At 40.0% G+C, this 1,201-nt stretch overlaps 1 protein-coding gene across 1 annotated transcript in view; it reads left to right on the top strand.

Annotated features, from left to right (window-relative positions):
- crtc3 (CREB regulated transcription coactivator 3) overlaps nt 1-1,201 on the top strand; it is a 255,583-nt gene that overhangs the window by 236,210 nt on the left and 18,172 nt on the right. The window lies entirely within an intron of this gene.

The raw sequence follows: 1,201 nt of genomic DNA, 5'->3' as shown, positions 1-1,201 counted from the left end.
GTGGGTTAAGACTTGAAGTAGACGTTAAAGTAACGCAAAAGCAACTGAAGTGAGAAAGCAGGCTAGTAGAATTCACAAGAGCAGTACAGAGACGCTGTCACAGAAACACCGGAAATGACACAACTCGCTTACCGCAATACGTCAGCACGTCCATGAATACCCTGATTGTCAAATGCTGCAAAGGGCAAATGAATCTAAATACATATTAGAGTCAATGTGAAATCAGTTGAATTTTAGAAAATTTAGGTTTAGGTTGTAACATATTGAGGGGGGGGGGAATTACAGATTCAAGATGAAAAAAAAAAAAAATACAGGTGGAAATTCACCCAAAATATCTGCACACTTGTTACGTTAGATACAAGTAATTTCAATTTAGAAAGACTTAGATCTAACACACATCTTCAACAGGCATCACAAGCCTGTTGGTCATCTGTGTTGTATCTATCTGTTATATTACAAATTAGTACAATTACTCTGATGAACTCCTACAGTGTGCATAACTTTTGTCGGATGTTTTACTTCACTTTTTTTTAACTACAAATTACTTCATTATGTGACTGCTTTGAAGTTATCCTGCCAGACGTAAACAAAGAGCGAATCCCTTTGGGCTACGTCTATTTATTGAAATAGAGTTGATACAGGTAGGGCTAAATACTGATTAGCCTAGGCTACTTTGGTCACATCAATAAAGAAATTTGAACTAATTACCTCCACTCGGTCTGCATCAGGTATCCCCTTGGGAATAGCATTTCTCTTCAGGAAAAGTTTAGATTGTCCCTCCTTGGTCGGTAGGTAATCCTCTTGATCGAAGTGATCACTGCAAACATGATGATCGGCGAGGCGCAGGCTATCAACTGGTGTGTTTTCATCCATTTTCAGTACAACTAGCCATAACTTCATTATATCCGGATATTTGTATGGCAGTCGATGAAAGCTGCGCCTATTACGTCACATTTTTTTTTCACAATAAGGAAATGCACACTTACGAACCATTTTACTTTGCCAAACTGATCGCCGACGTGCTGCCTGTAATCTCCGCTAATGTCCTCCACCTGGAGTTATAACCAGCTGGGCTTTATGTAGAGCTGCTTGCTCTCGCGATATTTCGGCCGCAATTTGGCAGGCAGAGCTACTAGGTAAACAAACACGGCAGCACACCGGTAAGGTAAGACCACACGTTTACATGTCGTTTCTATATGTT

This window comes from Epinephelus moara, chromosome 1 (genome assembly GCF_006386435.1).
Source record: "Epinephelus moara isolate mb chromosome 1, YSFRI_EMoa_1.0, whole genome shotgun sequence".
In the NCBI taxonomy this organism is placed as follows: Eukaryota; Metazoa; Chordata; class Actinopteri; order Perciformes; family Serranidae; genus Epinephelus; species Epinephelus moara.
This window is presented reverse-complemented; position numbering and strand designations above follow the sequence as displayed.